General features: G+C 49.3%; 1 protein-coding gene across 4 annotated transcripts in view; it reads right to left on the bottom strand.

The window, feature by feature from the left end:
• The window catches only part of ARK2C (arkadia (RNF111) C-terminal like ring finger ubiquitin ligase 2C), a 61,807-nt gene that overhangs the window by 18,052 nt on the left and 28,894 nt on the right, over positions 1 to 14,861 (bottom strand). The gene's annotated exons all lie outside the window — the stretch shown is intronic.

Genomic DNA, 14,861 nt, shown 5'->3' with positions numbered 1-14,861 from the left:
ACTACGGCAGGCCAAAGCCAGGGCCTGCCCTGGGGCACCCACATCCTGGCAGGTCAAAGTTAAGAGTCTTCCCCAGAGCACGCACGCACCATAGCTTTTATATCCTCGTGCTTCAATGCACTATCTGTAATATCATTTAAAAAAAAAAAAAAAGCTCTGAGTTGGGGGCATATTCTGTAAGTACTAGATAAGCTTTCTTAAAAGTAAAATAAGCAGAGGCTGGGCAGTGGCACACCTAGTTGAATACACACATTACAGTGCAAAATGACCTGGATTCAAACCCCCAGTCCCCACCTGCAGGGGGAAAGCTCACAAGTGGTGAAGCAAGGCTATGGGTGTCTCTCTATTTCTCTCCCTCTATCTCCCCTTTCCTCTCAATTTCTCTCTTTCTCTATCCAATAATAAATAAAGAAAATATTAGAGAGCAAGAGAGAGAGAGAGGAAGTAGACCCAATACCCCAGAAGGGTTTGCAGCTTTCACATCTGCTCCTTCCTGAGTCCCCCTGACACGAGGACAGTTGCTAACAGGTTTGAAGAAGATGGGAAGAAGATGAAGGGTGGAGCAGAAACTGGTGGGGCTGCTGACAAGTAGACAGATGTTGTTGCCCACGTGCTGCAAGGTCAGGAGCAAGAGATGGTGACAGCTCTGAACGACAGGAGGGAGGCAGACGTGAGAACATAGGGAAAGTGTGCATGGATTCCTTCCTTTCCCTCAAGGGCCAGTCCTGTCGGCTCCCACTCCCTGCCCTTGCATGTTGCAGGGCACCAGCCAGAGATGGAGCAGCGGTGGAAGCAGAGGTGCATTCAGCCCTGTGCACAGACTAGGGAGCAGCTGAGGGTCCAGGCACCCAGAGCCCCTGCTGCCTTCTGCCACTTGCCTCCCAGATGCTGCACCCAGGTGTCCTGCCCTACCCACCACCGGCCAGGCCTGGAAACTGGAGCCAGAAACAAATGCAAGGCTCTGAGGCTGGGAGCACCTCACGAAAATCCCAGGGTCCCCAGTGGACCACTGCTTAGTGACATCTATAAACTGAAAGACACACAAACCTGCTAGCAGATATTACTGATCTACTTTTCATTATGAACAAATAGCCCAAGGTGATCGATCTTTTTAATATCGCAAGGTAATAAGAGACAGTATTGTGCCCCGAGTTTTTGTTTTTATTTGTTTATTTATTTATTTTCCTTTTTGTTGCCCTTGTTTTTTACTGTTGTTGTTATTACTGTTGTTGTTATTGATGTTGTCATTGTTAGATAGGACAGAGAAAAATGGAGAGAGGAGGGGAAAGACAGAGAGGGGGGAGAGAAAGACAGACACCTGCAGACCTGCTTCACTGCCTGTGAAGCAACTCCCCTGCAGGTGGGGAGCCGGCAGCTCAAACCAGGATCCTTACGCCAGTCCTTGCGCTTTGCGCCACCTGCATTTAACCCGCTGCACTAAGGAGGAAATTATTTTAAAAATCATTTCTCAGAAGTAAAAGCCTGAGTCTGTAGATAGCAAAGGTCCCTAATGAGAGTTCAATAAAGTCAGGGGGTAAGAACTGTACACTGCTCATAGGAAATGCCCCAACAGTGGGACAAAGAGATGGTTCTAGTGGCCTGATGGTGTTACATCTGATAGAGTCAAACTCATCACATGCAGGAAGACCCAGGTTCAAGCCCCCAGCCTTCACCTACAGGGGGAAGTTCCACAAATACTGCAGGACACCTACTGGTGTCTCTCTCTTGTCTTCTCTCCCTCCTAATTTCTCTCTGTCTCTGTCATTTAAAGAAGAAAATGGTCACTGGGAGTGGTGGAGTCAATGCGCAGGCACCGAGCCCTATGTGTGTAATTTTTATTTTTCTAGTAACCACCTCAAAGAAAAAAAGAGGTGAAGGGGTAAGGTGATAGCACTACGGTTCTGCAAAAAGACTCTCATGCCTGCAGGTTTAATCTCCTGTGTCACCATCATGCCAGAGCTGAGCAGGGCTCCAGTCTCTGTGTACCTTCCTCTCTTGAAAATAAAACAAATAAAATGTATTTATTTCTTTTCTTTCTTTCTTTCTCTCTTTCTTTCTTTCTCTCTCTCTCTCTCTCCCTCTATGAGAGCACTGATCAGCTCTGACTTATAGTGGTGTGGGGGATTGAACTAAAAAATGTATTTTTTAAAAAAAGAAGTGAAATTAATTTTAATAGTTTATGTTGATTTACATGAACTTGCCATTTTCAGACTGTAAACAGTTTCATGTTCCAGACCCACTGAGGTCCGAGCATTATTACAAAGCCCAAGTACAGAAACAGCTTGACAAAGTATTACATCCTGGAAAAGAACTTTTTAAAAAAATACATTTATTTATTTTTATTTATTTATTTATTCCCTTTTGTTGCCTTTGTTGCTTTACTGTTGTAGTTATGGATGGCATTGTTGTTGGATAGGACAGAGAGAAATGGAGAGAGGAGGGGAAGACAGAGAGGGAGAAAGATAGACACCTGCAGACCTGCTTCACCACTTCTGAAGCGACTCCCCTGCAGGTGGGGAGCGGGGGCTCTAACCGGGATCTTTATGCCGGTCCTTGAGCTTTGTGCCACATGTGCTTAACCCATTGTGCTACCGCCTGACTTCCAGAAAAGAACTTTTAGATCACCCTTTTCTGTCATTTTCAAACTGGAGCTGAATAAACAGTTTTTATTGAAGTCAACCTCTGGAGGGATGACTGAGTCATCACCTGTGCAATATGCTGTCACCATTTATTGAGACTCAATTGAATCATGCTCTAGTGTTTGGAATGTGTATCTGAATGCTTAGAGAAAAATCTTGTCTTCTCTCCCTGCAACATGCAGAACACCCTTATGAAAGGACTTGATGGGGGCCGGGTGGTGGCACACCTGGTTGAATGCACATCTTTTTTTATTATTATTATCTTTATTTATTAGATAGAGACAGCCAAAAATTGAGAGGGGAGGAGGAGATGGAGAGGGAGAGAGATAGAAAAACACTTGCAGCCCTGCTTCACCACTCACAAAGCTATCCCCCTGCAGGTGGAGGCCGGGGGCTCAAACCTGTGTCCTTGTGCATTGTAACATATGCGCTCAACCAGGTGCGCCACCACTGAGCCCCCTGAATGCACATTTTACAATGCACAAGGACCCAGGTTCAAGCCCTCAGTCCCCACCTGCAGGTGGCAGGGTAGCTTCACTAGTGGTGAAGCAGGACTGCAGGTGTCTTCCTCTATGCCTTTCAATTTCTGTCTCTGTCCAATAAATAAATAATAGTAATGATTTAAAAAAAGAAGAAGAAAGAAAAGGACTTGACTAACCTGAGTGGTCAGTACACCTACAGAATGGACAGGCATATGAGTGAATGGATGGATAGAGAGAGAGAGAGAGGGATGAGTAAGTGGTTGGACAGCTGGAGAGATGAGTGCACAGAGAGCTGGGTAGCTGAGTGGCTGGAGAATGGCTTTCTCATTAGGTCTTTAAGCACAAGCCAGGTCCCTGCATGATGAATCTCAGTTGAATGCCTCCTCTCTGCCTCTCTTCCTCACTCCGGAGTTTGCCGTTGAGCCTTGACTTCCTGAAGCAGCAGGCAGGAGTGGAACCCACAGCCCCGTGTTTCCTAGAGAACTCAGCCCTGGATTATAGCCTCAACCTTGATGCCCTGCACCCTGCCTGTCCCAGATGTGCTGGCAACTGGACAAATTGATTGCTTTAAACTGTTCCTCTCCACACCATGACATGCTAATTAGCAGGGGAAACGCCAACGGCAAAGTCAGATACCAAGGACAACCCACAGGCTTCTAGGCCAGCTCTGTAAGCCATGGCTCTCAGGTCCCAGGCTGGTGGCCTCTCCCAGGAGTATGGACACTGCACTCTGTCACCTGCTGGCCTCTTCCCAGCCCCCGCAGGAACTCCACTCTGATCCCCCTGAACTACATCAGGAGCACTCTTCAAAGCCAGCCCCTCATGCACCTGGAGCCATGAGCTGTGGAGACTCCCTCATGTCAGAAATGAGGGGACTGGGGCTCCAAGGGTCTGAGACACTCTCCCACAGCACTTGGTCCTGGGCACAGAATGTGGAGACAACTTTCCAGGTCCGAGCCTGAGCCTGTCTCTCATGGTCAACACCACCCAGTAAAAGGCCAAATGCACTGGGATGGGGGCTCCTGACAGACTGCTGAGGGGTCTTATGTCTCAGTGAGAAGAATCTTCAGAGGCTCACGATTACAGATTAAACCATGTGGTGTAGACTTACTACAAGTGCAGCAGAGATAAGTGCCCTTTCTCTCCAGGATCCAGGGCCCTAACATCAGCATTCCCTGGAGAACAGAAGCTGAGTGACTGGGGCAGGGAGGAGGGGAGTGTGGTTTTCCTTTTTTTTTACTTTCTTTTTATTTATTTATTTGTTTGTTGGCTAGAGATAGTCAGAAATTAAAACAGTAAGAGAGATAGAGAGGGAAAGAGACAGAGAGACACCTGCAGCACTACTTCACTACTCGCAAAGCTTTCCCCCTGCAGGTGGGGACAAGGCTCAAACCTGGGTCCTTCCACACTGTAACATGTGCACTCTGCCAGGTACGCCATTACCCAGTCCTGATTGTGGTTTTCTATTCTTATTTTCTAGGCCTTAAGAATTTTGCACTGCCTGTGTCAAATATGTGTCTTTGAAACACATGGGGTAGTTTTGAAAAGTAAAACTATGGAAAAGAAGGAGAGCAAATGACAAAATGGCTCATCTTTGGTGCTATTAGCACACCCCCTTTCTCACTCTCCCATTTCCTGAAACCCAGATTCCCAGGGCCACCCACAAGTGTCTCCCTTTCCCTTTGATGAATTCTTTCAGTGCTCCCCTGACAGCAGCAGCTATCACACATCCCCAGTTGCAGGTGGTAAAAGGTGGTTGGAACTGAGCTGTGTAGGCTCAAAGGCTGTCTGTGTCCTCTGATCTCATGCAGACCCGGAGCTTGGAGGCTGGGCAGTGGTGCACCCAGTAGAGCACACATGTTCCCATGTGCAAGGACCCAAGCTTAAGGCCCTGGTCCCCACATGCAGGGGGGGAAAGCTTCATGAGTAGTAAAGGTGTCTCTCTGTCTCTCTTCCTCTCTATCTCCCCTATACAAATAAATCTTTTTTAAAATGAGAAAGATAGGAGAGAGAGAAAGAGAGAGAGGACCAGCTATCACTCCGGTACATATGCTATCAGGATTCAAACTTGGGACTTTCTGCTTGAGGGTACAAAGCTTTATCCACTATATCACCTCCCAAATGACCAAATAAACCTTTTTTAAAAGAAGAACCTGGAACTCTTAACTGCCCCAAGGTGGTGTTGTGAGTCCAGCACAGTGCAGCAGGCTAGAGAGGCTGTGGTTTGGGGTGAGGATATCATCTCAGGGAGTCCCACGTCTTCTTCCAGGCAAGACTATTGCCTTAGAAAGGGTGCTTTGGGCAGGGACTCGAGAGCCAGGCTCTTGGAAAGGGTTGACAGCCTTCCTTATTCTAATTCTACTCTAGAGGGAAGAGGTCTTGGCAAATTTCCTAGCATGCAGTGCTTCAGCCAAACAATTTAGAAAACTGAGTTCAGGACCTGCTGTGGAAGCCAAACACTTGGACAGAGCCCAGCCCCCTCATCTATATGAGATGACACCTGGAGCCCCTCCAGTGTGGAAGTATGTGTGAAGAGAAATCCTTCTGCACCCTGATGCTTCTTCAAGGCTGGACAAGCAAGCCAGCAAGTGGAGGCAAAAGAAGTGAAGAGAAATGTCTGGATGATGTCCTCCTCCAGAACACACAGGAGAAGCCCAGGGATTCTGAGTAACTCAGCCACATGACTGGCTCCCCACATGGAGGACTTGTGGGAGAAGAGAGAGGCAGCTCTGTGAACAAGCCTGGCACAGGTCAGAGGCAGGTGGATCAAAGTTCTGCCCACTCCTGAGCAAGTTGTGGCATATATACACAATGGAATACTATTCAGCTATTAAAAATAGTGACTTTACCATTTTCAGCCCATCTTGGATGGAGCTTGAAAAATCATATTAAATGAAGTAAGTCAGAAACAGAAGGATGAATATGGGATGATCTCACTCTCAGGCAGAAGTTGAAAAAACAAGATCGGAAGAGAAAACACAAGCAGAACCTGAACTGGAGCTGGTGTATTGCACCAAAGTAAAAGATTCTGGGGTGCGTGGAGGAGAGAGTACAGGTCCTGGAAAAGGATGACAGAGGACCTAGTGGGGGTTGTATTGTTATGTGGAAAACTGAGAAATGTTATGCATGTACAAACTATTGTATTTACTATCGACTGTAAAACATTAATCCCCAAATAAAGAAATTTAAAAAAAATTCTGCCCTCTCTGCAGACCAGCTCTTTTAAGGAGAAACCATTATTTATTTGAGAAAAATATGCATTTATTTCACACTTTAATTTAGTTCTCTGCACCTAACTGGAAACTTTCTCTAGAATAAATTTAGATTCTGTTTATTTATTTATTTACTTATTTACTGCCAAGTTTTATGCTGCAATGGTGCCCCAATGACGAGTACACAGTTCATGGGAGCCATTTGTATGTTAAAAGGTGAAAGAGAGAGAAAGGGAAGGACATTGAGAAGGGGGAAAAGATGGAGAGAAGGAGAGACACCTCTGGCATTGCTGTACTGAGGTCTCCCTCACTACCACACACACACACACACACACACACACACACACACACACACACACACACACACACTGTAAGTCAGGACTAGAGCTTGGACCCAGATCCCTGTGTGTGGTCATGTGTGCCACCGCCAGCCCCAAACCTTGGCTCAAAGGGAGTCTGGACTCTGTTGCAGGACTCTCCCCATGAATTTACCCTTCGTCCACCTCATGAGGGAGAGGTGGCAGGTTTTTGCTCCTCTTCAGAAACAGAATCTTCCCTCACTCTTTGCATCTGAGGGTCTCAGATTCTGAGAGAGAAAGGAACAGGGGGAAGCTACCAGCAACCTTGGCCAGGAGCACTTCTCTGGGTCCCTGTGCCCACACTGTGACCTGTATCTATGACACCCAGCTCATGGGTGGCCTATCTGGAGCAGGGATGGGCTCATTTGGTTAACACATGGCCATTTAGCTTACAGCTCCTGCCCAAGATGGCCTCCTGTTTTGACCTTCAAGAGAGGGTGCTCTCAGGACCACCAGCAACTGTCCTGTTTGCCCCATGATCCTGGCAAGAGAACATTTTGCAGTCGACTAAAGACAGCAGTGGCTGACAGGAAGGGAAGGGAGCCAGACAGAAGACAGAGACCGGGCAGCCGCCAGCAGCTGGACATGAAGCCCACCTCCCTGTGTCTCTGTGCCACCTGGGCTGCTCACAGGGTGGGACTCAGCACCCAGAGGAGTCTCTCAAAGGGGCACCTGCTCTCAGCTCTGGTTCCTGCTGCCTTCAGAGCCTGCCAGGCAGCTGTGAGCTGCCACCAAGAGTCAAAGGCAGAGGAACAGCAACAGAAGGGATGAACATGCTTGTGTCCAGGCCTCGTAGTGAGCCCCCGGGGCCAACAACAACCAAGCGCCCAGGGCCAGGGGCCTCCCTCTGGCCAGCTCAGGAGCCAGCCCACACTGGGATGTGTCCCTCTAGCCCCCAGAGTCCACCCGTCCCCCCGACCAGGGTCAGCGTTGGGGCAGGATTCAGATGAGGAGAGTGGCCCATCGAGAGCTATAATTCTGAGATGAGGAGGCAGAGCTTTGATTCTCCTGGCTCTGACAGGAGCCATCCCCTCCCACTGAGCTGCAGTCTGCATTTGGGGTAGAAAGACATTTAAAAATAGCACCAGTCCTTGAATACCTCGCTCCCTGCCTTCTGCAAGTCAGGTCCAATTACTCTGTAGGCAAGAGAATTTCAGTTCAGGGAAGCTGGCACCCTTGGTGCCACTCCATGGGGCTGGGTGCTGGGGCCTTCTAACTCCCTCTCCTCCCAGTGAGCACTCAAGGGTCCAGGAGAGGCCAGAGCTATCACCCACGTCCATGATCCAGCCCCAGACTGAACATCAGGCATATTCTGCTACTTGGTTGAATCTGGTTTGAGCACTTAGATAACACCTTCAAATACATAACCCATGCTTGCAGCAAAGCTGATGGAACCCCATGGATCACTTTGGAATACAAAAACTTTCTCAGGATCCCCCAAGAAGCAAGGGATGCTCCCCTCCCCCTAGAAGGGCATCACCTGCTCACAGTTAAGGACACATATGGAGCCAACTCCATGAAGCAAGACTCCAGTGACCCAACCCACTGCTAGCACACAGTAGGTACTCACCAAATGTGTATTCTTTTTAAAAATTACTTATTTCTTTTTAAAAATTTTTTAATATTTATTTATTTTCTTTTTTGTTGCCCTTTTTATTGTTGTAATTATTATTATTGTTGTTATTAATGCCATCATTATTAGATAGGACAGAGAGAAATGGACAGAGGAAGGGAAAACAGAGGGGGAGAGAAAGATACCTGCAGACCTGCTTCACTGCCTGTGAGGCAACTCCCCTGCAGGTGGGGAGCCAGGGGCTCAAACTGGGATCCTTAAACCAGCCCTTGCACTTCGTACCATGTGTACTTAACCTGCTGCACTACCGCCTGACTCCCTGTGTATTCTTTTTTTTAAGGAGGTCACTAACAGGTGCTGGGTTCTCTGGAGTGAGCTCCCAAATCTGAGCCCCGGTATCCATGTGCCAGAATGATTCTCTCTCATTAATAATGGAATCTGAGGTGGGAAACAGCTGCATCTGAGAGGATGCGTGAGGTTCAAGCCTTCCTAATTTGGGAGTCAATTGGCATTACCGTTATGGCTGGCATTGATGTGGCACCCCATATGACCATGCTCTGTCAGACACATCACATATGTTTGCTCATGGCATCTTTAGGGCCTCTTCCCCCTTGGCCAATAAGATACCCAGGCACAGGAGAGCCATTAGGTGCCTGGAGACAAAGTTGTGTGAAAATCGGTCTCTGTACAGAGAAAGTGTGTGGGATGCATAGCACAGAGGAATGGCATGCAGCAGACAGTCTGAGCCCAGCTCATCCACCCCTCAGGCACCCACACCCCAGAAGGGGAGGCCCCACAGCCCTTGTCACGGGGTCCCAGTCCTTCAAAGAGCTCCACCTCAAACACAGGAATTCAAGGCAGATCAAAGCAGCCCACAGGTACATGACTGGGCAAAAGTCAGCTTTCAGATCACTCTCAAATGAATGCTCCAGAAATAGTCATTTTTGAAGGGAAACCAGGCTGGCTAAGGACAGGATGAGGGTGCTGTCAGAAAAGATAGCCATACTGTTCTTTCATGCTGCCTGGAGTTCCCACTGGGGAGAGGACCTAGGCCAAGGTGTGCCAGTGCCTGGGGACCTGATGCCAGCCTAGCCCTGGGAGGACAGCTGGTGGAACAGGGTGGGCTGGAGGGTCCCGTGGCCCAGCCTCTGGCATTCTTGCTGTTGAGGGACCTAGTTGCCCCCTGGGGAGATCTTTGCGGTCACAGTTCACCAGGGCACACCAAGAGCCCCCAGTCCCAGGTTGGTGTTCTGGTCCCTAACTGGCCCCATAGGCTCAGCCTGGGCTGGTCTGGCTTCGCAGCTCTGCAGCCAGCCAGATGGGAGGCTTTCTGGGAGCTCCTGGAGCCCCACTACTTTGCTGGCCCCAGGACACCTGCAGGCCTGGGACAGAAGACAGAAAGTCTTCAGGTGTCTGAGGCTAGGCTCCAGCCATAACCACAAGCAGCACCCACAGGCGCATGCAGTCTAGGCTCAGGAGCCGCTCTAAGTGCAGGCTGCCAGCCTGTGGAGCCCTTGCTCTGCCCTGAGCATCCCGTCCCCTGGCAGAACCAAAGTCCCAGGAGGCTGACAAGGGGCAAGCTTCATGCAGCAGAAGCTGAGTACACCTGGGAGGGGGCAGTGGGTGCCTTGCTCAGATGACAAGTGTGTGAGTGTGTGCCCCAACTAGGTGAACAGCAAATGGATCAATGCTGACAAAGAGTTCATTGGGAGGGGGACAGGTGGTGGTGCATCTGGTTAAGTGCGCATATACGAAATGCAAGGTACTCAAGGAGCCAGGTTAAAGCTTCGGCACTTCACAAGTGGTGAAACAGGCCTGCAGGTGTCTCTCTGTCTCTCTACCTCTCTACCTCCCCCTCCTCTCTCAATTTCTCTCTATCCTATCCAATAAAATGGAAAAAAGGCCACCAGGAGCAGTGGATTCATAGTACCGGCACCGAGCTCCAGCAATAATCCTGGAAGCAAAAAAAAAAAAAAAGGTTCATTGGGAGTAGATACATTCACAGATAAGAGGCAAGTGTTAGAGCCCATCCACTGATACACTTCAAGTTGCCTGAGTATCAACCTTACCACACTTTTTTTTTTTTTTTTTTTTTTTTTGCTGGAGGAGGGAGGAATGGAGTCTTCCAGTTGTCTCAGCGTGTGAGAGCTCTTCCAGAGACAGCTCAATCCAGGGCCTCTCCCTGACATCAGGAGAGATCTTCTGAGTTTGTGTGGAATGTATAGTTTCTTTTCTGTGTGAACAACCTCGCTGGGAGTCCTCTGCAGAGAACAGGTTAGAGCTGCTGCCCCTGTGATGGTGGAAAGGTAGGTGAGGGTTGGGCTGTCAGCTAGGTCCCTGGGCCCCAAGTGCACTCTCCAGCCCTTTTGGGGGTCCCAAAAGAAGCCCCCTGAAAAGGGGGCCTCCTCAACTCTCAGGCTCAACACCACTAGGAGATGCCACAGATCCAGAAGTGGTCTATGCTCAGCCTGGCCCCAGAGCAGCAAGACCCATCATGGACCTGTCACTTCTCTGGTTCTGAAAAGGATTAAGGACTTACTAAGGTCCTTATGTGTCCTCATACTTTTGAATTCAGTAAATTGAAATTCAAGGAAACTTCATTCTTAATTGAATGGCACTGAGAGATCTGAAAAAAAATTCCCCAATACCAGAAGAAAAAGTCCCTGAAAGACTTCGGGTAATTGAAGCTGCAGGGTGGGGTGGTGCCGTGTGTGTTCGCAGGTTGGCTGGAGCCAGGCCTGTGGGGTCACTGAATCATGGCCCACTAGTGGCTGGTGGCCTCAGGCCATGCCTTGATTGGTGTGGGAGGTAGACTGGAGAGTGGACCATGGCCCCAGGTCCTCATTTTCACATATGGACTGGTGGAGCAGTCTTGCCTCTGAGCAGGACTCAGAAAGCCCCTAAGACCCCTAGTTAGATCCACATATACTGTGCTGTCACCTCCACACAGTCCCCAGCCTGTGTCCCATGACTATGTGGGAGGGTCTCTCCACTATCAGGACCAGAGTAAGGCTCAGCTTTGATGCTGGTGGTCTCTACCTCTAGTGACTTCAGGCCCCTCCCGTGTCTTGTCTTCCTCTGTTCACCTCCTATCCCTGTCAGCCCACAGAGAGGGAGCTCTAAGTTCCTCCCTGAGCCCCAACCCTTGACCCTCTTTTACTAGCGTATTTCATTCAACAGAAGACCGAGGAAGGAAATTCCAAGTGGCAGAGAGGCAGGAATTAGATAGCAGGTGCACAGTGGCTGGCACCTAGCACTGTGCTCAGACCTCGGAAGGTGACAGGGTGTCCCTGACAGAGTGTCCTGCTCAGGCCACCACACTGAGAGTCAGGTGACATACCAAGGGGTGTTCCGAACAGCTGGGGACCTGTGAGAGCAGGAGCCTTCGGGTTGTCAAGCTATTTATGAATGAGATCCAGAGTTCAGCTCATGAACTCTGCTATGGCTATTTCAATATTCAGTGATCACTGTTTTTGTTTGTTTGTTTGTTTGTTTTATTGTTTTGACTCCCCACAGAGGGAAGTTAAATTCTCCCTCATCCCTGCATCTATACACAGGCCTCTGGGACTTTCTAGGTCTCCTCCTCACTCCAGGAAATAGAACCATCTTTGATTTGCCCTAAAGTCACCTTCCAAAGGAGCTGGCTTTTCTTTGGGTCAAGGAGCTGGGGAGCAGGTATGCACCCATATTCCCCTCAAATACAGCACCCACATCCTCCCCCCTGAAAGCCTAAACTGCCAGAGGGAAGAGTTCAGGAGCCACAGAAGCTTGACTGAAGGCACCTTTCTGTGGTGCTGGCCTGTGGCTCCCTGTGCCCTCCATCACAGCTGAGGTAACTGGAGACAGGCCCAGCTGGTCTTGCCCACCCTGCAGGTGCTGGTGTTGTGCCAGGGACCAACTGTTCTGCAGGACGGAGCAACTACCGTTTTAGTGCCGGTTTCCACCCTCAAACCCCCCCACACACACACACCATGGGCTTCCAGGGGTGGGGTCTGGTAGTCAGACCTTTTTACCCGTGCCTGAGAGCACTGGAGTTAAGAAACACAGGCCACCAAGAAACGTGCCTTCTGAGCTGCCCACAATTCTGTGCTTAAAAGTGTGTGGGGGAGGGAAAGGGGAGCTTTGAATGGGTGCATGATGGCAGCCACCACAGGCCGGACAACCTATGAAAACTGACTGTACAGCTTTAAAATAGAGTGTGGACCTAAATACCCAGAAGCAGCCTTTCTTTGTCCAATTTGTAACAGAAATCAATATGCATGGAGTAAAAAGTTCTAATGGAGTGGTGGGCCTAAGGGCCATATCAGTGCTAGCAAGAAGGCAGAATTCATACAGAAGCAAAGTTGTCCTGCAAGAACTTTGATGTGTAATGATGTCTAAAGAAAACATGAGGGAGTCGGGCGGTAGCGCAGCGGGTTAAGTGCACATGGCGCAAAGTGCAAGGACTGGCATAAGGATCCCGGTTCGAGCCCCTGGCTTCCCACCTGCAGGGGAGTCCCTTCACAGACTGTGAAGCAGGTCTGCAGGTGTCTATCTTTCTCTCCCCTTCTCTGTCTTCCCCTCCTCTGGGCTTGGAAGGACACATTAGATCCTCTGGATCATTTACCTCTTTTTGGCCTCCAGTCACTGGGGCTCAGTGTCCGCACTATGAATCCACCACTCCTGATGGCCATTTTTTTTTCTAATTAAAATTTTTTCTGATTTATTTATTTTTTAATTCTACTCTATTTTATTTTATTTATAGAGAGGAGGAAAGAGAGACACCTGCAGACCTGCTCCATGAATCGTAAAGAGGAACACCTGCAGGTAAGGAATGGGGGCTCAAACCCAGGTCCTTGTGCTTGGTGATATGTGTACTTAACCAGGTGCACTACAACCAGGCCTCCTGAACCATTACTTCTTTATTGATTTTTTAGATAGAGACAGAGAGGCACAGAGAGTTAAAGATGCCCCAGCACCAAAGCTCCCTTCAGTGTGGTGGGACCGGGCTTGAACCTGGGTGGCTCACGGCAAACCAGCACACTGATGCCCTGGTGTTATTTATCTCCCATCAAGCAATGCTGTGACATCTGCCCTCTCTCCTGTCATGAGGGGTTGGTGTCTCTAATGGTATGATTCCACAATGGTGCTGATGAGAGGGCAGTGTGGACAACTAACAATAGCCAGAGCACCTTTCTACATTTCTGTGCATGACTGAGAAAGCAGTTCATTCCACATGTGTCAGTGTGAGTGCTGGGCTGCTGAGAGGAAAAGGGTAGCCTGCACAATGGGAAGCCAGCACCATCCCTTATCACTCCTAGGGCATGCCTCCCAAGGGATGATCCAGGACATTAGCTCTCTAGACACTCCCTCCCATGAACATAGAAGGACAAGGTGCTCTCTCCAGGAACATAGGACTTGGTGCTCCCCCTATGAACACAGAAGGACTATGTGCCCCTCCCATCAACACAGCAGGACCTGGTGTTCCCTCCATAAACACAGAAGGACTAGGTGCCTCCTCCCATGAACACAGAAGGACAAGATGTTCCCTCCACGAACACAGAAGGACTAGGTGCTCCCTCCACTGAGCAGAGTTCATGCAGCCTGAGTGTCACAGCCAGCAGGTGCTACCATGAGGTCTCTGGCTGCATCCCTCATTGCATAAAGACCACTCCGTGGTCCCCTGGCAATTCCTTGGATCCCAGACACCTCACTCAGCTCAGCTGAATCACTTATCACTTATAGAGGGAGAAGAATCACCTTGCTGAGAGGAAGGCAGACAATGATTTGTTGGTATGCTTCTAATTCTGCTTCTAAAAACCCCTTCTGTTTCATTTGGTTTAATCCCCCCTGCTTAACACTGTATTCTATTTACATAACCACTGTTAACTAAGCACCACCCTCCCTCCAGGGCATTGGTGGTTCAGTGGTAGAATTCTCACCTGCTCCGCCCCCTCTCCTTGTCACACCCTGATTTTCACCAATCTCTTTTTGCTCCACCCTCTCTATGTCACATCCTGTTTACACCCTACTTGGCAAGTATATATAAGGACAGGATTGTGAGTTTTAGTTTAGTTTAGTTTAGTTTAGTTTAGTTTGGCTTAGATTGTGCTGCGTTCTGCATGAATAAAGAGATACTGTATACAGCTCAGCCATGAGTCTCTGGTCGTCTGTCTCCCGCTCGCGAAGCTAGTCTGGCACTGATTTATTAATTAATTACCTCCAGGGGGTCCTGCCAAGGCTGTAGGTGGGAAGCACTGGCTGTGGGGAGAAGGGTGCAGAGGGATCTGGGGGGTAGCAGGCTCAGCTCACCCTCTCACTGTGCAGCGGGGGGGGGGGGGGACGGTGAGAGCTGACACTCTCACCTCAGGGGATATGGGACCTGCATTTTAAAGCAAGGTGTCCTCCTCACACCTGTCAGCAGAGGAGCAGAATCTGGGAAGGTGACAGGTCCCAGGGCCACTTCTCTATTCACTGAATCAACAGAATCGCCAAGGAAAACAGTGTCTCACACTCACAGCCTTTCCTGTCGCCCTCTATAGAACCCTCTCTGCACAGAGCACCTGTGCCCACACACAGAGTCCTCAGTGTGATGGACAGCTGGAAGCAGTCACATG

This window comes from Erinaceus europaeus, chromosome 15 (assembly GCF_950295315.1).
Source record: "Erinaceus europaeus chromosome 15, mEriEur2.1, whole genome shotgun sequence".
NCBI lineage: Eukaryota > Metazoa > Chordata > Mammalia > Eulipotyphla > Erinaceidae > Erinaceus > Erinaceus europaeus.
Note: the sequence above shows the minus strand (reverse complement) of the source record. Positions and strands in the feature narration are given on the sequence as shown.